At 44.1% G+C, this 21,763-nt stretch overlaps 1 long non-coding RNA gene and 1 pseudogene across 1 annotated transcript in view; one reads left to right on the forward strand and one right to left on the reverse strand.

The window, feature by feature from the left end:
- LOC138995975 (uncharacterized) overlaps positions 1 to 17,340 on the forward strand; it is a 36,143-nt gene extending 18,803 nt beyond the window's left edge. The window contains exon 3 of the long non-coding RNA XR_011468708.1: positions 17,263 to 17,340. This is a non-coding gene — a long non-coding RNA (uncharacterized lncRNA). The remainder of the gene's footprint in view (positions 1 to 17,262) is intronic.
- Positions 2,533 to 4,222, reverse strand: LOC138995983 (lysine--tRNA ligase pseudogene; annotated as a pseudogene).
- Positions 17,341 to 21,763: the final 4,423 nt, after the last annotated feature.

The following is a 21,763-nucleotide window of genomic DNA, read 5'->3' on the forward strand; positions in this document are numbered from 1 at the left end:
GTCATGTGTTTATGGATGTTCACTGTCTAATTATTTTCATTTTTTATATGCTTAAAGTCAATTCCCTAACCACGTTGACTATTGACCCAAGATGAGATTAAAACTATGCTTTTTTTTTTTTTCTGAGTCCCGAAGGGCTGAAAAGGGGACCAGGGAAAGAACAGGCTTGAGCCCTGGATGATGTCCAGATCAGTGGTTACAGAACACTCCTCTAATTGTTATGTCACCACAAATTTAATGCTCACAATATGCCAGTGTCTGTACAGTTTTGTTTTGGGCATGAAATAATAATTTAATTATGACAGGCAATTAAAAATGGTGACTACTATATTTGTGTCTCCTTAAGAACTGTGCCAATTTTTTTATTCATTCTGGAATTGTGTGTGTGTGTGTGTGTGTTAAAGAGAGAGTTTGGAGCGGGAGAGGGAAGAGGGGGCAACGGAGGAATTGAAGAAATTAGTTGCACAATCTTCTGCCCCACTGAAGGGAGATGAACAGAAAAGAGTTTAAAATCTCGTCTAAGATGCATGTGCTATATAAATATGTAGCTGAAGTGGCAAACCCTATTTTCTTAAACAATACAAGGTTTAAGGGTTTTTTGTTTTTAATTTTAATTTTAATTTTTATCAAAACAATTATTGTACTAGGTACAAATCAAATAATACAGAAGAACTCAGGAACACTGATATTTTCCCAGCCAGCTCTTGATTTATTTTTATCTCTTTTCATTGTTCCTGTATTTAATTCTTTGGCTAGTTGTTTCCACAAGTACAGTTATTATAATTCTAACTCTGTATCATAATTATAATTTATAGTCATTATCAAATAACTCACTAGAAATGAACATTTATTAACCTCTTCTTTCCCATCCTCTTTCCAATATTTAGTATTTTTATTATTTTAATGCTTCCATTAGTAAGTTACTTCTGTGATATTAAATAATATGAGTAAATTATTTGTTTCACCAACTTTGTATCATTCCAATTTGGAAGATGGCCTTACCCTTCCTCTACATATCACCCCACCCCCACATTCTATCTGTTAGCTATGTATTATTTTACCTTGTCAGATATTTATTAACAATTATAACTTGTTCTTTTTTTTTTTTTTTTTAAATATATTTTATTGATTTTTTACAGAGAGGAGGGGAGAGAGAGATAGAGAGTCAGAAACATCGATGAGAGAGAAACATCGACCAGCTGCCTCCTGCACATCCCCTACTGGGGATGTGCCCGCAACCCAGGTACATGCCCTTGACCGGAATCGAACCTGGGGCCTTTCAGTCCGCAGGCCGACGCTCTATCCACTGAGCCAAACCGGTTTCGGCGATTATAACTTGTTCTGAAATTTCACCTATATACCTGCTTTGTCTGTGGATTGACTCTGAAATATAAAAATGAATAAATAGTGTCTACATTTGTATAGCAATGTAAATATAGTTTACTGGTTGGCCAAGTAGTATATTAGGTTACTTTTCATTTTCTATAGGTTCAATACTAAGTTTCTTGAACTACTTTAAAGAGACTGTTCCCAGCATCAAAGTCAAATAGATTTTCCTTTTTTCCACTTTGTCATTTGCCTAAATTGACATCACATTTGGATTTGCTTCTTATTGCAACCCATTTTTCTTTTCTCTTCTTTACTTTATTTTTTAGAGACAAACAGTTTATTTGGTTATAAGGAGTATAAACAAAATTCTTAATTCCTTTTCTCTCTTTTCTGGTGATAGTCAAATGGACAGTTTATATAAGTGTTATCAATGGGGAGTCCTCTGTGTCCCTACCTGCTGCTGGTAAAAGTGGGATTCTTGGGGTGCTACGGGAATAACAATTTCCTAAGGTCCCCATGGGAGGATGAAGTATCCTGGGAAGCTTTATTTCTGTGGAATGAAACCCCAGAGTCTCCAAGGTCCCATCTCCTTCCATCCCAACATGGAAGAAGTCCCATTTTTTCGCATCAGGGCTAAGATTAAAGCCAGTGCCCAGAGTTTCCACTCTATATTTGCACAGCCCAGTCCGGCATCAGGCTAGGTTAGCTGGTGTCCCCAGCTGCAGTCCATGTGGCTTCTAGGGCCATTTGGCTATGAAAGGAGCATTGGCAGGTTCAAGGAAGCAGGAGTGAAGCAAGAGGAATATGAGAAAGAGAAATTCTTTGTGTTGGGATTATGAGATTATGGATTCCCAAATTTTTGCATGCTTGCATTGGCTCCACCCCTCTGGCCAAGTACCTTTTTCCCAGGTTAGACTGACATACAAGCACCTTCCCTATGTCACCCCAACTTCACTGTACACGCGCCCATCTTCCCTTTGTTGGACCCCTTCCTGTAAAGCTGCAGGGTCCTGGTGAAGCTGCCCAGATAACTGTGCTTATAATGCCTGGCCTCCCCTTTTCTTCCTTCCTATTATTAATATTAACAAAGTAGCTTGTTATGAAAGTAAAACAAGGATTCCCTTGCAGTCCTTGATCTTTTGCAGAAGTGCAAAGATGCATGAGTTATGTGACTTGCAATGATTTTCTAGAAGGAGGTGCCAGCTATGTGCTTTCCGATGCATCAGTAGTTGCTACATTTTCCTGCTAGTTTTCGGGTTTAATGGCAGAAAACAGGAGTACTTCCTTGATGCTATTGGAGTCTGTGAGAAACATGGTGATTAGGTCCATTAATGTTCATGCCCCAGGCATAGTCCAGGGCACTGCAGAAGTTTTCATCTATGAACATGGCCTTATTATTACCAGTGGCCTTGGCCTTGGCCTATTCTTCGGAAAGCTGCCACTGCCACATGGGGTGATGCAGCTTAGTGTAGGCATTGCATATGTCCTTCTTCCTGACAAACAGCTCATAGTACTTACTAGAGCCTCTTTAGAGCAGTGGTATTTGGCCAAAGCGTTCATTATCTGTGAGATTGATGCATGTCACTTCCAGAAGCTCCCCAACAAGCTTATTAAGGAACCTGGCTGTGGCCTGAGTGGAGAGCAGTCAAGAGCTTTTCCATGAAGTTAGTTTCTGGCAGCTTCTTCCCCAGGGCTTTCTGAAACTCCTGTCCATTTCTGATTCTATGGAGAATGGGGTGAAGTCAATCTCATAGGCGTGGTCTTCTGGGCCATCTGGATGGTAAGTGACCTTGTAACTGTCTGTAATGTGCTTTATCGTCTCTGAGATCATCTTCATGATTTCCATGAGCTCCTCATAGACTGTGTAGACCATGTAGAGCTCACAGGGGGTGAACTCAGGATCATGAGTCAGATCAGTTCCTTCATGACGGAACTGGCACCCAATTTCACAAACCTGGCAAGTGCCACCAAGAACCAGCATCTTCTGGTGGAATTCTGGAACAAATCTCCTATATAAATTCAGGTCCAGCTCATTGTGGTAGTTGATAAAAGGTATGGCCACAGCTCCCTCTAGGATGATGCTCATCATGGGAGGTCCAATCTCTAGGAATCCTGACTCATCCAAGAAACTTATATATGTGATGATCTTAGAGCAGATGATTAATTTCTGCCTCACTAAGTCATTCAGGATCAAGTCCAAGTATCTCTGACAGTATTGTGTTTCTTTGTCTTTGAGGCCAAAGTGAAGATGAGGTAACATATGCAAGCAAGGAGACAGCAGTGTGACCTTATAGGGAATGATGTTCAGCTCACCCTTCTTGGTTTTTCCAGGACTCCTCTGAACGCCAATTATGTCTCCTAATGCAGCTTGTTATTGATATGAATAAATTTTTCTTCTGATTTGTAATTCCTGGAATTGTCCGTGACTTGCAACTTGACTCCCTCTCCTCAAAGGTCATAGGAGATGAACTTTTCCCCCAAAAGCTCTTTAGTATGGATCCCACCTGCCTCCAGGTGGTCCCCAGGCTGCAGATGGCTATATTCTTGAGTGAAGTGAATGAGTAACACACCTACATGGAGCTTGTGTGGTGTGGGCGTTCCCCATTGACCTTTAGTTGGCGGACTGCTTGGCTGCAGAAATCATTGGTTTTGGTTTGGGTCCAGGCTCTCCTCGGCACCCACATCATTGTTCGTGGTGTGGCTGGTAGCAGCAGCACTGGCCTGGCTTAGTTCTTTCTCACTGAGCTCCTTCTGCTTGGCCTTCTTCTCTGCTACTTTCTTCTCAGCTTCCAGATGTCAGAAGTGCCAGCTGTGTGCTTCCGTTTGGCTCAGTTTTGCTTAGTTTCAGCTTGCCAACGTTCACATTCACCTCTGCCCCCTGCACCACAGCCATCTCTCCAGAGGGCCCGACCTGAAAGGGCACCAAAGTTTTTTTACAGTTTTTGTTTTTCCTGGAGTCCTTTTTTGTACCTCCCTTATTTGATAGAAGAGGGGCATTTCAGCATTTTATTATATCCTCAATTATGATCAGTGTTAATCACACCTTTAATTCCATTAAGACTTCCCTCCTGGTCCTGTGTGGCCTCTTACTCCAGCCTAGACTGAGGTTTTCTAGATCTGCTGTAAATAACATCCTGAAAATCCCCATCGTTGTTTGACTTGATTGAATTAACTGTTTCTTGACACTTGTCTTCCTTTTTCTTTTTTTAAAATATATTTTATTGATTTTTTACGGAGAGGAAGGGAGAGAGATAGAGAGTTAGAAACATAGATGAGAGAGAAACATTGATCAGCTGCCTTCTGCACACCTACTGGGGATGTGCCCGCAACCAAGGTACATGCCCTTGACTGGAATTGAACCTGGGACCCTTCAGTCCACAGGCTGATACTCTATCCACCGAGCCAACCAGCTAGGGCAGCCATGGGCAAACTACGGCCTGTGGCCGGATCCGGCCTGTTTGAAATGAATAAAACTAAAAAAAAAAAAAAAAAAAGACCGTACCCTTTTATGTAATGATGTTTACTTTGAATTTATATTAGTTCACACAAACACTCCATCCATGCTTTTGTTCCGGCCCTCCGGTCCAGTTTAAGAACCCATTGTGGCCCTCGAGTCAAAAAGTTTGCCCACCCCTGGCCTAGGGCTTCTTTTTTATTCCAATTGTGCTTGAGCACCTCCTCCAGTGACTAAGGCAAATTGCTTGTAAATGACATTTTGAAAAAATGCTTTCATGCTTTAATCTTCTCTCATTATTGACCAGGTGGAGAGTTTTAGAATGAAAATCACTGTCTTTAATGTCTTTAAACCACTCCACCTTTGTTGTCTAGCATCCAGCATAATTCTTTTTAAAAATATATATATATTTTTATTGATTTCAGAGAGGAAGAGAGAGGTAGAAACATCAATGATGAGATGGAATCATTGATTGGCTGCTTCCTGCACATTGGACCGAGCCCGCAACCCAGGCATGTACTCCTGACCAGAATCATACCTGGGACCCTTCCGTTCACAGGCCAATGCTCTATTCACTGAGCCAAACTGGGTAGGGCCCAGCATAATTCTTTATAAGTCTGATGACATTCTGTGATTCTCCTTTCTTCACAGGTGAACTGTGGTATCTCTCTGAAAGCTTTGGGGATCTTTTTTTTTTTTTTTAAGTGTTGGGTGATTTTATGCAGTTGTATCCAGGTATAGGTATTTTTAAAATTCATTGTGCTGAACACTGTACCTAGTTTTCAGTTCCAGGAATTTCTCTTCTCTTCGTGATATATTTTTTCTTATCTCTTTCATTTCCCCTGTGATTCCGATTAATAGGATAATGGCTTTCTTGGATTGCTCTTCTAATGTCTCATTTAAAAAATTTTACGTATTTCTATCTCTTTGACTCATTCTACATTTTGAGAGATTTTCTCAACTTTAATTTTCAATCCTTCAGTTGAATGTCTAGCTTCAGTAATCACTCTTTTTGTCTCTGAGAGCTCTTTGTTCTTCTCTGATTGCCTCATTTTATAGACCATCTGTGGCCACCACGGAGTTGCACCCCTCAGACCTCCCTTCAAGAACCTGCTGGGAGGAGTGCGGGTAACTGACAGACTCCAGGTGACCTCCTTTGAATCACAGCAACATTCAGCCCCAGCCCTCACTCATGGAGGCTCCCAGGCAGTGACTGAGCACGGTGGGCCGATAGAGCCCGGTCATCCTGCCCGTTGTGATGCCCCAGTGGGCTGGCTGAGACTTTCTCAGACTTCACTGCAGTCTGAAGTGCTTATTTCCACCTTCTTTCCTTCCTCCTCTCCTTTCGAAGCTGTCAGACCTGCATCACAGACTGAAGACTCTCTCTGCCTTTTCCTGTTCCCACTGCCCTTTATCTTTCATAGGCATCCTTCCCCCAATCTCCTATACTTCTTACTTTATCTTGGCCTTTGCTTCCCAGCTAGAAATGACAGAGCATTTCATCTTTGCTTTATGAATTTACTCTTTTCTCTTACCTCTCTAACATATTTTAATTATTTGCATAACGCCTAACATCTAACCGATGACATTTAGCTGTTGTAGTGACTGGTAGACTCAAGTCACATTGCAGTAAACTGAAATTAACTAGAAAAAAAGGATATCAACACATCAAGAAAAAAGCGTCAGGAAAGGGGTCTAGGCCATACCCCAGCCCGTGTCCAGAGAAGGCAGGATTTTTAATAATTGTAAGAGATGAAATAATATTGAACTAGCAATGAAAGCATGATTCTGTTCCATCTGTTACTGCATAAAGTTTTCAGATGTTCTGGCTAGATGTACAACTACCTCATTTAAATAATCTGTGGCAGGCATTATGCAATGCTGGCACTTTTAGTGATCCTAGTGCTTGCCCACGTCTTGTCTTGCCACTGGATTTTAGGGTCGCTGAGGGCAGGGACCATGTCTTCTCTTCAGTGCCTGGTAGGACTGACAATGATAGTAGCTGCTGTTTCATGTCTGGTAACTATGTACCAGGTAAGATGGTAAACACTTTATCTCCACTGTTTCCTTTAATCCAAGCAAACAATCCCATTTTACAAATGGAAACATGAAATCTCAGAGAGGTTATGTGAGTGGCCCAAGTTCCCACCGTTAGAAGGAGACTCACATCTGCCTGCATCTGCCTGCCCCAGGATCTGTGCTCTCAGTCACATCCACATCCAGCCTCTGCCTGTGCCTGACACACAGAGGACACCAATAGCTTGAGCGACATGTCCCAATGGGTAAGAAAAACCTATGAGTGCCATGTCATATGTATTCTACAGACTTGTGATGGGGAAGGGGTGGATATGCAGGTCTAAGGAGGCTGCATTTATATTGAAACAATCTTTCTGGAAGGGAGCACAGTGTTTATCAATATCAAATCTTATTTCATTTGAAGTTTCCTGACCCTGTGGAGCTCTAATAATAAGCTGCTTTATAATCTTTGAAAAACAAATGCTGATTAGGAAGCAAAAGCGAGTCTTTTGATTTCCCCCTGTAGGGCCTCTGCGGGGAAGGGAGGCACTGCGTTAACAGCAAGCTTGCTCTCTTATAGAAAACCATCTATCAGAGCTTCTTCTTCTCAGGCCCCTAGAGAAGTGATTAAACCAACCACTGACCTCTCCTGCAGCAGCTCAGGAGTCCGTTTTCTTTCTATGAAAGAAAATTTTTCGGGAAAAGAAAATGTCATTGACCTACAATCAGGAGAAATAAGTTTATACAAACAATAAACACAGGAGATTTGGCGACATCTCCTGTGATCTCTTTCCCCCCACTATTCAGAAACATGAACTTTTATAACAACAAATGTCATCCTTTTTGTTCTTGGAATTCCTTTGCGCATCGCGCATAGGTCATCAGGAATTTCTTGTCATAACAGCTACCACTTGGCCTTCAGCAGTCTATTAGGAGGTTAGGATTTACCCAGGATTTGAATATGTGACTCCTCTTCCTCTTTTTGGGCCAGTGTAATCATTTGGAGGCAAAATTCCATTAGTTTTCTCCCCTAATCTTTTCTCCCACCAGCCTGTAATGCCATAACACACATATTCATTCACCTCCCTAACTCATCCCTTTGGAAGTCACCAGAGATTAGCAGTTATAACTTCAGAATATACAGCAGTGATCCCAGTCTTTAGAACTGAGCTGTGACATGGACCAGGAACTCATATGCAAAGGATGTTTGCAAACTAAAGCTGGCTAGTGCCGGGTACCTTTCAGTTGATGGCCCATCTAAGGGTCTATGGACAACTTATAAACTAAGACTCTCTTGCCCGGCCACTGTGGCTCAGTGGTACAGATGAGTATGAGGAAAATTTTTTTTTTTTTTAGTTTTTATTGAATTTATTTGGGTGACTTCGGCTAACAAAATTAAATAGGTTCCAAGTGTACAATTCCATAATATGTCATCTGTATATTGTATTGTGTTTTCCATCCAAAGTCAAATCTCCTCTGTCACCATTTATCCCCCTTTTACCTTCTTCTACTTCCCATCACTCCCCTTCCCTCTGGTATCTGTTATACTGTCGTCTGTGTCTATGAGATTTTGGTTTTTTCCGTTCATCTCTTTTTCACCCAACCACCAACTCCCCTCTCCTCTGAGAGCGGGCAGTATGTACTCAGCATCTATGGATTTATTTTTATTTTGTTTATTAGTTTATTTTGTTCATTAGATTCCACATACAAGTGAAATCATATGGTACTTACCTTTCTTTGACTGTTTCTTTAACTTAAACATAATGTTCACCAGTTCTATCCATGCTGTTGCAAAAGATAAGATTTCCTTCTTTTTTACAACTGAGTAGTAGTCCATTGTGTAAACATATCATGGCTCCTTGTTGCTTCACATAAGTCCCACTCCTGGCTTTAGAATCCTAGCTGCAGCCCTGCCTCTTACCTTCAGGACTAATGTGTATATTTGTTTACCATTTGAACTTTGTATTTAAACTTGGGTGTGAATTCCACCTTAGCTTTGTCTCCGGGAAACCACCCCAGACAAAACATACTTGGCTGTCACCACTGGTACACCAACTCTGACTATTTATCCCCTAAGTAGGGGGAGGGATTGGCCAGTAGGAAGTTAAGATAATGCACATTTTATGCAGAAGATATATTTATTGGCATGGTAAAAGAGTTGGCATCTGGACATGATTTCCAATTAAAGAAGTATAGAATTTATAAAAGAGCCATTTGACTTTCTAATGTGACATGAAAAGTATGGTTTCTTGTAAAAGCGTTTTACAAGAAAAACAGAATGGCACACCTCCAGGCTGATGTAAAGACAATTCCATCAACAACTGCTAGGGCTGCTCCGTGCAGCATTCCAGGATTACTTGACTTGGAAAAAGAAATGATAAGAAATATTTATCTGAAAGAGGAAGGATGAGCGAGCCACACAGCAGTGATGCTTGGGGTTTTAAGGAAAGGAGGGTGATGTAGGTGCTTTTCCAGCCTGAGGGCTCCGTTGGACGTGACAACCAGAAGGAGCTTGTCCTGATGGTCAGTCCTATCTAGACCTTGGAATTCTGTGCATTCTCTGCATTTCCAAGAGGTAGGGGACACGAATCATTACTGTGTTTTATATTAACTGTCCACAGGCAGGATTTGTGCACCAACATGTGCTAAACAATTGAAATGATTTTCTTTACACTGACATAGGAGAGAGAAAAGAAAAGGTAAAACAAAAAGTTCATATTTCTGCTGGCTTGAAAACATCTATATTTCCAGCCACTAACATGGAAGTGTCTACCTTTGTATTCTTCAGTATCATTTTTATTCTTATATAACTTTATAGAGAATGCTTCACTCTAAGCTGGTAATGTAATTTTCTTTTTCTGTAGGCATTTTCCTGCTTGGTATATATGTAAACCCAGGTATTATGAAGGCTAAAATGTATGTTTTTACTTCTCCTCCACTCCCTCCTTCTTCATGGTTTGTAGAAAAAAGTAGCAGAAAGTTGCTTAATACAGGGAATCATGATCAGAAGAATGCAAAGTCACATAAATTCAGTTTTGATACTCAGCTGGTAATAGTAGTAATGATTAACCAACAGTTCTAGAGTGCTCTGTAAATGGTCCTGTATGACACTTACATGTGCACTAGCTAGTTGATTTTGCTTTACAAGAGACCTCCATAAAAAGGGAGTAACATAAAAAGCCACAAAAGAAGAAAAAATAAAATATTTATCAAGTATATACTATGTACCAACCTTGTGCTAGATGCATTATACACCTTAACTCTTTTATTCTCCTCAAGACTATAAGAGGCACCACTGACCTGATGATGATGATGATAGTGATGATGATGGTGGTGGTGGTGGTAACAATGGCTACAATTATCAAGATAATTTATGTGTGCCAGGAATTTACTAACTTCACTCTACCTTCATTCATTCAAAAATCATTTATTGAGTGAGTGCCCACACTGTGTGCCAAGCACTGTTCTGGGCACTTGAGATACATCAATATACAAAACACACAAAAACTAGGGCTCTTGGAAAAGATTTGCTGGTGAGATTAGTATAGGAGACTCCCAGGCAATACACATATACATAGGGAACAATAGAGAATAGGTTAGAAGGAGATACACGCTTTGGAAAAATAATAGATCAGAGTATAATGAATCAGGATTGTGATTCAGATTGCAATTTAAATCAGGTGGTGGTAGGCCTTACTGAGAAGGTGGCACTTGAAGCAGTAGAAGAGGTTGGCCGCATGGGTATCTTGGAGAAGAGAGCTCAATGCAGAGGGAACAGCCAATAAAAGGCCCTCAGGCAGGTGGAACATGAAGAGTTCAAGTAAAGGCCCACATGACTGGGCAGAGGAGAGCAGTATGTGGGGGCCAGATCCTATAGGGTCTTGCAGTCCAATGGAAGGAGTTTGACTTTTTCTCTGAATTAAATGATAAATCATTGGAGAGATTTGAGCAGATGCATGACATGGTCTAACATATACTTTTAAAGATTCACTCATGGTGGTTGTGTTGAAAATAATACTCCACCTTGCAATGGTTCTCTGAGTTTCCTGGACTTTGAATTTTACAAATGAGAACATGGGGCAGAAAAATCAAGTAATGGTTAAGTGAGTGGCAGAGCCAGGAATCAAACCCAAGCCAGGCATTGCCTGACTTCCAAGCCTGGACTCATTTATGACTGCCTTGAAAGAAGAGCATGTAGGTTCACATCAGTTCAAGTTCATTATGACTGACATACAGATTTCAAGGACAAAAGAAGCAGCATGTTCTTTTGGCTTGGTATTGGAAGGCAAAATAAACAGTCATGGATTAATTTAGCCAATGATTACTGAATTCCTATGTTTGTAGTCACCATATGAAGGATTGAAGTACAACCCCCGCCCCCCTTAGGTAGCTTACAGTCTAAAAGGGAAGAGATGGATATTAAATATGTGCAAGAAAGTATTCTAGGAATCATTGTAAAGGAGTCTATAAGCTGAAGTGGGGGCCAAGTGGGGGCGGTCAGTTCTAAGGTGGAGGGGTAGGTTGTGGTGTGGCCCTTTGCAGTTGGCCAAATCCTTTCTCACATCTAATGTTTTATATTGTCTAGTTGTTCACTGGCACTGAGTTTCCTTCAAATGGCTTTATTTTTCCTCTTGAGGTACTTCCAGGAAAAAAGCAAAGATTTCCTCTTCTAAAGCTTCCACTCTGGGCCTTGCCACTGACTTTAGTTTTACAATTTCAGTCTATTGAATTCTTCTGTCTGGGATGCATTGCAGAAACCCAGAGAACAGAAGGGAACAGAAGGCTGTCTGTGTTTTTGATGTCAGTCAACTCTGTTGTGAGAGAGTGTGTGTGTGTGTGTGTGTGTGTGTGTGCACGTGCATCTCAGATTCCTGCCAAGGCTGTGCTCCCCATCCAGGGGCCTCCCTCCACCCTCCAATATTTTGTTTAAGAAGCTTAATCAGTGTTGTGTCACCGTGTTGGAGGTGGTGCCTCTGTTGGATGAAGCAGTCACGTTGCCTTTCCGGTTTTCTCCATGTGAACTCTGGACTCTCTGCTCCTTTTCCATCCTGCTGCCTTGGCTGTCCTGTCCCTTGGCCTGATCCTCCCAAGGCCCCCAGCCGTCAGCGGCGGGATTGTGAAATGGAAACAGGATGGCCAGTGGGCACCTGGCCTGCGCTGCGTTAGAATTTCCGATTCTGCAATGTGCTAAACTTAAAATATGTGACACTGAGAAATTCATGTACCTGCTCGTCTGTAACTCAGACATAGAGTGCCGGCTTCATAGGGTCATATTAAATAAGGTAACCATGGGATGAGCTTGCCTCATAACGAGTGCTCGATGAATGTAGCTAGCCACAGGGTTATTGTAGGGACATGATCTTCTCACATGTGAATTTGCGGCTGTCCTGAGCCCAGGGTCATGGCCTGGGCCAACAATAACAGCCGAGAGTCCCTTAGAGGAGGAAGGCCAGAGGGCCGGCCACTCATTTTGCTTGTCTCCCTGCTGGGAGGGTGGGGACAGAGGCTGGGGAATCACAAGCCCCCTGCTGAGATTTCACCCCAGTGGCTTCCAGGCAGTAGCTTCACCCCAGGAATTACGGAAATATCTGTGTTCCCAAAATCTTGCTTTGGGCACCATCCCAAGGGAGCTCAGTGTTTAGAGTGCTGTGCGCTCAGCAGTCCAGCGTCAGACTTTATGAGGCAGGAGAAATGGCAGCAGACAGGAGCCTTCCTCGGAGTGTTTCTAGGGAGGTAATGAGGATGTCATTGTCAAATCACCAATAAATATTGAATGTGTCCTTCCTCCAGGGCAGTGTGGTGGGGCCTTGGAGTCAGCTTAGTGTCTGCTTGCTCCCCGCTCCCCTCTGTGCTCACAGTGAGACACTGGGAGAGGCATCAGCCCTAGATGTTGGAGACGGCTGCTTTCTGAAGGAGTTGAACACTGACTTGTGGGCTTGAGGAGGGAGCAGCATCCACACTCCTCAGCAGAACCCATACACTACACACAGGAAGCGCTTCTAAGGTGGAGGGATGGGTTGTGGTGTGGCCCTTTGCAGTTGGCCAAATCCTTTTCCTGGGACACATGCGGAGTGGTGGCACCCAGAGGTGGGATGGGGGCCGGTAGGGGGGCTTCCTTGGAGCGCACATCCACTCTACAGACATGCATGGACCATCCCTTCATGCAGGCCCTACAGGTCTGGAGCTCCTGTCCTGGAGCCCGGGGAGGGGAGGAGGGCAGCATGAGACAGCTAAGAGAGTCCAGGACATGGGATGCACTCAGTGAGGGAAAATAAAGTGTTCAGGGAGCATGGGGCCAGGCAGTTGATCCTGACCGCATCTCAAAGGCCTAAAATCCCCATTTATAGGAATGTAGCCTGGTGAGATCTGGAAAACAAACAGATGCCCTGATGACTTACCAGTGGTTCTCAACCTTCTGGCCCTTTAAATACAGTTCCTCATGTTGTGACCCAACCATAAAATTATTTTCTTTGCTACTTCATAACTGTAATGTTGCTACTGTTATGAATCGTAATGTAGATATCTGATATGCAGGATGGTCTTAGGCGACCCCTGTGAAAGGGTCATTCGACCGCCAAAGGGGTCGCGACCCACAGGTTGAGAACCGCTGACTTTAATATTGCTGAATTGCTAACTCCTACAAGGGCAAGGATTAAGCCTCTGACTGGCTTGGTCTGTCTGCCATGCAGTTGAAAGCACATGGGCATTGAATATGGCAGAACTACTGGATAGTCAAGGGAGAGGCCTTTGCCAGCAGTGTGGGCAGGTGGGGGAGGGGTGCCTTATGTGAGGACTGAGTGGCTCAGTGCTGACCCTGGATAAAGTCACCTCTCTGCCTTCCAGAATAAGTGTCACCCATCTTCACAGGTGATTCAGGCTAAGTTAATTCAACCCCGGCCTTTAATCTGTCTGTCCAGAACGTTGGCATTTGGCCGCCTACCCTCCCGACAGAGCATCCAGGAGGCGGGCCGTCTTAGAAAGGTGCTTTGTGTTTGCAGAAAGGAAGATGTTTTGCACATCTGAGGTTTTATCATTTGCGGGTTGTGACTCAATAAGGACATCATTCCCCTTGGGGAAGCAAAGCAGGCCCGGGACACACGAGCTGGGCGACCGTGTTCAAGCATGTCAGAACAGGCCAGAGGGTCACCGTCAGAAGTAACCCTGGAGCAGGCCTGGCGCTGGAATGCACACCTTGAATCGGGACGCTGGAGCAATCTTCTCTTCAGACGCAGATAAAATCAGACCCTCTGGAGTCATGCGTCCCATTCCGGGAGCTTCACTGAGAAGGGCTTTGGACAGGCTTCAGAGGAGAGCTGTCAGGATGATTGAAAGTCTGGAAGATAATACCTCCGAGAGCAGGTTAAAGGACACAGGTCTGGCACCAACTAGCTGTGCGTTTTAGACGAGTCACTTCTACTTTTAGGGGCCTGTTCCCTCTCCTGTGAAATGAGGACAGTGGCGTGGCCGACACTCGGGTTCTCCCAGGCCTCCCAGCATTTCTGTAATCCAGCAGGAGAGGAACTTTGTCACTGGTTTTAATTACATGCCTATTTGTTACTCATCTGTCTTCCTTACAGAAGACAGAATAAGGGAATAAAGGCTGGCAATGAAGGCATTTTGCTGAAGCAAAAGCAATGCCGTACAGGGCTTTCCCCTAACAGACAGCAGAGTTCGGAACAATAAATGGAACTTACGTGGAAAGTTTTTGTTGAAAATACTCAGTTCTCATCCCTTCAGAAGTCATAGCAGACTCTTCCGCCTGGAGCCCTTGCCCTTGCCCCACCCATGCAGACAGGAGAGCCTCTTGATTCCTCCATGTGGTCAGGTGAGATGGGAGTGATATGTTTCATCTCCCAAAGTGATGCCGGGAATTTGCACCCATGTGCACTGACTACAGGTCACTGCAGGGCATGAACTCCATGTATAAAGGAGGGGGGTGCACCTCCAGAAAAGCTTAGCCCTTGCTTTCACAGTGCTTCCAGAGTCAGGGGCTGCCTGCCAGCTGCTGTTGATATGTCTCCATGAAGTCTCAAAAAGTGACTTGTCCCTGGAGGTAGCACCCTCAGCATTCTACCCCCAACCTCTTCATCCTCTACCTCCTCTCTGGAGGAGCCAAACCTTTGGAGCAAGTGTAGGTGAAAGTGGAGCATCTGGGACAGAGTTTGAAAAACAGAACTCTAGAGCCTATAGCTCCCATTCTTCCCTGCCTGGGGTGGGAGTGAGTCAGCATGGGGTTGTGTTGCATGGAGTGTCGGAGCCAGGATCACCGCTGTGCTGACAGGGACTAACACCCAAGGCCCCTGTCCACCTTCTAGTAGTGCTCTTCTTGGTCAGGCCTGCTTCTCAACTTGGGCTGCACTTTGCAATCAGCTGGGCAGTGTTTTTGAAAATACTGATGCCCAGGTTTCATGTGAGATGAATGAAATCAGGATCTCTGGGGTTTCAGGAGGAATTTCCTTATGCTATAAACTGTACTTTGAACCACTATATGATTCCAGTGGCAAAGGAACCTAAAACACACAAAACATCAGAAGAATCACAAAGGAATAGAAACCCAGCTTACATCCCCATGTCCCTGGCATACATAACCCTCCTTAAAAACCCTCTTCTTTGGAGCTGCTCTGCTTGTTCGTGCCTGTGCTATGCTTGCGATGGACATATCACCTTTGATGATCTGATGTACCTGAAGAACATCTGCCCTCAATGAGTCAGCAAAAAGCAAAACAAAACAAAACTTGGTTGTAGGTCTTGTTCTTTAAATCTTCTCCTGAGGATATGTTTTACTGATCTGAGAGAGAGGGATCGGGGGAGAGAGAAACGTCGATGTATGAGAGAAACATCAATGGGTTGCCTCCCTTATGCGCCCTCACCGGGGATTGAACCCACAACCTGGGTATGTGCCCTAACGAAGAATTGAACCAGCAACCTTTTGGTGCACGGGATGATGTTCCAACCAACTGAGCCACACTGGCCAGGGCTAGGCCAGTTTTGACATCCGCTTACTCTATTGCTGTTTGTCCCAACCACGGTGATTTTGTCATAGCGCCTGACAGTTAATAGGAGCCTGACAGTTAGTAGGATCTCGGTATGATTTCAATAGCTAATCGGCAATCCTCCATCTTGACCCTGAACATTTCAGCCCACTAGGTGCTTAGAGAGTATTCGGGTAATTTATTCACAACTTAGAAGAGCGGCAGCACTAAATCAGTATTTCATATCCGTGGGGGCTCCTGGCTGTGATACAGATTTACAGAATTTTATTTTCCATCTACAGTTTTCCTGCCCTACCTCGTCTACCAGACAAGCAAAGGGCTCGCATTTGTGTTACGGCTGCGGGATGTTTTCACCTTGTCTGTATATGCACCATTAAACAGTTCAAGATCAACTGCAGAGGAGATAAATCGCAATCTTTTTCACTGTTCAGAGCTGGGTTCTTTGATTCCACTTACTCCTGGGTTTTCATTGTTGTTATTTACTATTCCTTTGCAGCTCTGTAGGTCCTGGATGATGGATGGGGCAGAGTGCAATCTGTCAAAGCGAGGCACGGGCATACAGATGGCGAAACCTATTACGCCAATCATTACTACCCACTTAGAACTCCCATTTCTCAGCTCTGTTCATCTTTGTTCAAGCTTCTGTTTGTACCTGAAAGGCTTCATTCTCAACCGCCCTCTTCACCCCGTCATCTCCAGGTCACTCCTCAAAGCACCTGGGGTCCTGATAATATCTGCTGTTCTTCCCCATGGTCACACCTATCCCTGCATCTTCACTCCTTGAGGACAGAAATCATACTTCTTTTTGTCTGAATTCACAGCACTTAGCAGATTATAAACGCTTGAGAAGTTTTTGATCAGTATATACATTCGATATACAATTGTCTGGCCATGATCCGAAAGTATGTTCTGAGAAAAAACAGCCCCTAAAGGAAGAACCAAGTCACTATGCTTCCCTACTAAGTTCCCAGGCTAGAATGGCGGTTCCTCTTTGACCCCCTTCCTTGAGTCCTCTCTTCCTTCTGACGGCCTTGTAGGAGTTCTCAACTCTCCACGCATTCCCTAGCGTCCTAACTAGGCCTTTCCCCCTCCCCTTCCTCTTACAACACAGTGTTGGCCTCCTCACTTGTCTCCCTGTTGGTAGTCTCTCTCACCTCCAACCAATTTTGCAGTCAGCTTCCACACTAATCTTTATAAAGAGAAAGGCTTGCTTCTGCCTTGAGCTTGCTCAAGAACCCATCATGGCTCCCTATTAGTGTTTATTTTTTCCTAAAATGCATCTTTTAGTCATTATCAAACTACTTATCCTAAACCTGTTCCCGCCTCTTCCTCAGGCTCCACCCACCCAAGACAGATTGTCAACTATTCAGTGGGTTCACTGCAGTTCAGTGGTTGTTTCCCTGCCCATCTCATCAACATGCCCACAATAGTAACATCATAATAGTAACTCTAACCCTTATTTCATTCCAGCACACATGAGAACACTTAATGAATATACACCACGTGCCAGCCTTGGGGTGCAGGAGAGCTGGTGGAACTCAAAGTGAATAAACTGTAAGTAGATAATCTCAATATCACATAGACTGTAGATAACGTTATAATAGTTGAAGAAACTTTTAAATGTATTTTGATCTATGGTTTATGGAAGGACTCATTGAATCAGGGCCTTGATACAGGATTTTTAAAGGGAGAGGGTAGATCTTGCAGGGTATTGGGAGGGGGGTGAGGGGGAGGGTGGGGTAAAGTGGGAAGAGCAGCAAATTGCATGGAATTTGAAGGTACAGGATGTTCTAGGGAACAGTCCGTTATACACAGTGTAGTTGGAGCATAAGGTATTGGGAAAAGGGAGGGTGTCGCAGAAAATATGGAAGGCCAGAAAAGTTCATTGGCACCAGGTTGTGTAGCCTCAAGGGTTTGGACCTTTTGTGTAAGAAAAAAAGAAGCCATTGAAAGTTTTTGAGCAAAGTTCTGATTGCAAATTTTTGCAGGACTTTGTGGCATAATTCCCTTAAGGGCGTTGAGAAGTAAAAAATCGGCCTAAGGCAACCAATTTCCTTTTTTGCGTGAAATGCCAGACTTGAAAGAAATATGTCAAATAAAACTGAAAACTGTCGAACATCTCAGACAGCCAGGAGTTTGCTCTCTGATGTGTGGGATTTTGCTAAATGTATAATATTTGCATGTTTCCAGCGTTGTCATAGAAGCAAGTGGCATGTTTTTGAGAACGCAGATCTCTGGTGTTTCCTGGCTAGTACAGGATGTGCTTGTATTGGCAGAGTTGGGTGCCTGGAGCCCTAACCGGGTGCACGTGTACCTTCCAGAGTTGAGATGATGGGATGGTTCTTTCACCCCTTAGCAAGAGTGCCCACTGAAGTCAAAGTCAATCAGTCAGGCTGAAATCAAAAGCAGTCCCTTCTCACCAACAGTTGCATTTGCATTTATTTATTCAGAATTGATATTTTACTGGAAGTGGAGACTTGCAGTCATTTTCTTTCGATCATTAAAATGTGTTTATATGAGCCATAAACAAAGGCAGCCATGCCGAGATATCAACCAGAACAACTTGATGAGCGACAGTTGCATCGCAGCTCTCCCACAGCATTGCCCAGGGGCTCGGCTGGCTACCATCACTGAAGGCAGTCTTGGCAGGAGGGTATTAGACAGGTGGTTCTTTGTGGTTTCCACCCCAAGACAGACTCGAGGGGGAAAGGATGCTGCCGTATAGCTACCGTCCTTCAAAGGCATTTCAACACTTCAGTTAAATTGGTGGGGCGAGTGATGCTATAATAGGGCTAAAATCTTTTCAGATTTACTTTGGCTATGGTTTTTGGAAGTATTCATGGAATCAGGGCCTTGATACAGAACACAGAATTTTGACAGGAAGAAGTAGGACCCTGGTGGAGTAGAATAATATTGCTGAAAGGAGCAAATTGCATGGGGTTTGAAAGTGTAGCATGAAATAAGCAATCATATTGTCGAGAAAACGTATCACGATTACTTGGTTTTTAAGCACGAGCACTTTAAACTTTAAGGAACTGGTCTTACCTGTGTCCCAGGGATTATATTTTGAGAGCCACTTCTCAGATAATTAATAAATTGAAACAGAATTGAGGGGCTCTAATGTGGCAAGGAGAGGTGAAGGAAAGGGTGAGGGGTGGCCCACACGTGCTTTGGAAAACGCCAGCCCAAAGAGTCTGGGCGCACAGTTCTTCTGGGGAGGGAGTGATCTGGATGATCAGATTCTTGGCTGGAAATGCTTCACCTTAGAGTCCCTCAAATTCAAATCTGACCTAAGGCACCCACATGCTCTTTCTCTGCATTCGCCGAACCCTTCACTATTGGGCGCATAGTAGGTGCTTAAAAATTGTTTGTGGAGCAGATTTTCACAGATACACCAACTTCCCTAATGTAAGTGAATCTGAACCGGAATGAAGAGATCCCCGTGCCTGCATAGGGTGCCCATCCTGTTTCCAAAGGGGCCAAACACCAAATGCTGACAGACATTCTCTCATTGTGGATTTGTTCCTAGTTGGCCATTTTTTGAATGTTAGTTAAACAAACTAAACATCCTGTTTCTGATAAAGCTGAATCGATTGCAAAGGTAAAATAAGAACTTCCTTTCCCCAAGGCTGTGTTCAATTCTCCCAAATGGAACTAGAAAACACTATTATTAGTTTTAGCGATGCTAAATTTGTACAATAGCAATCTCCTCTCCTCGGAGATTCACGCATAATCCCCACCATTTATTGAGCATGTATTGTGCTCTGGTTTTTGGCACTTATCTGATTGGGTAATCCTATGAGAAAGGTACTAGAAACTGAGGATCAAAGAAATTAAATAACTCGGCCACACCTAATAAGGGACAGAGCAGAGTTTGGAGCTCTGGGCAGAATGACTCAAAAGCCCGTTTTCCCACTGCTCTGTATCCCAACACGAAACTGAGTTGGGTTGAAAATAAGCTCATGGCCGAAGAAGTATCTCTCACAGGGTTAGATTGCCTGGTGCCTCTCAGGGTATTTCAGCTTAACACCCTGAGGTCAGTTAGCTTTGTGTCTCTGATCCGTGGACATCTGGTTAATTCCAGTCACATGCGGGCATTTGCACTCCAATTATAACGTCAGCTCTAAATCTGTTGGTATGTCACAAAGGCACAAGTTAAAATCCAGCAAAGAACTGGAGCTGCCACTGTTCCCAAGCAGAAACATCCTTGGAAGCTTATCTGAACAGAAGGCCCATCTGAAACCTTGGAGGTTTGCCCGGCCCTGGTTTCCTGTCTAACTGAAAGCAGAGAGGCCCAGACACGGAGCCAAGAGGTTCACACTTGTGGGATCAGCAACCTAAATTTGAAGATTTGGACCAGGGAGGCCAAATGTAGCCTGCAGCCAGGGCCCTGCCGGCGTCACTGCTCCACTGGGCTCCACAGTACAAGGAAAAACTTGCGAGAAGATAAATGTTATAAATGAAATAACAATGCAAATAGACTAATCACCACCCCGCCCCCCAGGGGCAGAGAAGAGGAGACAGACCCCCTGCATCACTTTTATAGACGATTCTGCTATCTCTGGCACCAGAAAGGACCCTTTGCTCTCTGTGATAATGCTGGTTGCTAACACGGACTAAGCACTTGCCATGTTTGAGATACTGTTGTAAGCACCTTACACATGTTTTCAGTGGTGAGCAATTGACCTGGGGGTGGCTGAGAGGCTAGCGCGCAGCTTCAGGGTTCCCATGGAGGGTGTCATTTAGGCAGATACTTTGCTAAAAAGGACCCGCCTCCATTTTTAGAGCTGCGTCGCCTCACCTGGTTGCACTATTTTCTATACCCCAGCAGGAGGTCACCTTGAATCAAGACGCATTGTTGTCACAGGGCCATGGCTGCAGGAGTAACGCACCGCCTATTTTGGGGAGTAGGGCCCCTGATTCATCTAAGACCCTTCTGTAGATATTCCGCCACCTCCCAGTGAGGCTTCCTGCCCTGGCTGCACTTAAACCCCACAATCAAACCGTATCTCTCCCTGCTGAGAACTCTCCCCTTGCTTAGAGGAAATAGGGCATCTGTGGGGAGAAAGGGAAGCCATGTCTTCATGTGTTGCTTTCTTAGGAGGGAGGAAGCTTTGCTAGATACCCCACAGAGACTTCACATTTCATTGGTCAGAAATTTTTTCTTTTTCTTTTAGAGAAAGGGGAAGGGAGAGGGAGGGAGGGAGGGAGGGAGGAAGGAAGGAAGGAAGGCCGGAAGGAAGGAAGGAAAGAAGGAAAGAGAGAAGAGAAACATCAATGTGAGAGAGAAACATCAGTTGCCTCCTGTATGAACCCCAACTGAGAATCAAACCTGCAACCTGGGTGTGTGCCCCGATTGGGAATTGAACTCAGGTGTACAGGATGACGCTCCAACCAACGGAGCCACACTGGACAGGGCCAGAATTTTTTTATTTACACATTTCTAAACCCAACCTTCACAGGAGTGCGACTGCCAGGATTATTGTAGCCTCCCTGGGATCTGTCCCCAGAGCTTGGATGAGGTGGACTCCCCGGAATCATGTGAACAGAGGTAGACGCCTGAATAAATGGAGGTGAGGCAGAGAGAGCTGGGGACTGCACAGTGGGTAATGCCAGCAGTGTCCTCTACAGGCCTCCATACTTCACGGTGCATCTGTCCTTCCCACCTCTGCCCCAGGCAAAGCCTAACTTTCCTTCAATTATTGCCTCACCAGGGCTGGGTCCTGCTGTTCTCCAGGGAAAATAATTGATCCCTTCTTGGGTCCCCGTGCCACTCTGTTCTATTATAGCACTTGCACCTATTCTCTCTCTCTCTCTCTCTCTCTCTCTCTCTCTATATATATATATATATATATATAAAACAAATGTATTTTCCAACTGGACTGTGAGTTCTTTGATCATAGAGGCCACACATTATTCAATTTTATATTTCCAGCACCTAGCGTGATTCCTGGAATAAAGTAGGTGCTCA

The sequence above is a fragment of the Myotis yumanensis genome, unplaced genomic scaffold (assembly GCF_028538775.1).
Source record: "Myotis yumanensis isolate MYYU_CA2020_CCGP unplaced genomic scaffold, mMyoYum1.0.hap1 SCAF_17, whole genome shotgun sequence".
NCBI classification, from domain to species: Eukaryota; Metazoa; Chordata; class Mammalia; order Chiroptera; family Vespertilionidae; genus Myotis; species Myotis yumanensis.